Genomic DNA, 308 nt, shown 5'->3' with positions numbered 1-308 from the left:
GGTAAGCATATACATGTAAGGTACAAAATCTATTAACACCTTTGTTCATAAAAGAACACATTTTTCACACCAGAAAAGCATAAAGAACATAATTTCAGACTGGAGGGCAGGACTCCAGGGTAAATAAATTCAGCTTTATAAAAACTCCTCCCATACTGTCCTGGCTTTTATCATTTCTATTGAGGATTGGTAAAAATTTCATCAAAGCTGTCACTAGGCTTCTGACCAATATTTAGCAACCACTGTCTTAGAATTAATCTCCTGATCTCGAGGTTTAGGGAAATAAAAGACAGCTCTTGTTCACAAAA

The 308-nt window shown here is 35.4% G+C and overlaps 1 protein-coding gene across 3 annotated transcripts in view; it reads right to left on the bottom strand.

Annotated features, from left to right (window-relative positions):
• JKAMP (JNK1/MAPK8 associated membrane protein) overlaps positions 1 to 308 on the bottom strand; it is an 18,713-nt gene that overhangs the window by 17,081 nt on the left and 1,324 nt on the right. The window lies entirely within an intron of this gene.

The sequence above is a fragment of the Otolemur garnettii genome, unplaced genomic scaffold, assembly GCF_000181295.1.
Source record: "Otolemur garnettii isolate 467f Iridium unplaced genomic scaffold, OtoGar3 scaffold00081, whole genome shotgun sequence".
NCBI lineage: Eukaryota > Metazoa > Chordata > Mammalia > Primates > Galagidae > Otolemur > Otolemur garnettii.
This window is presented reverse-complemented; position numbering and strand designations above follow the sequence as displayed.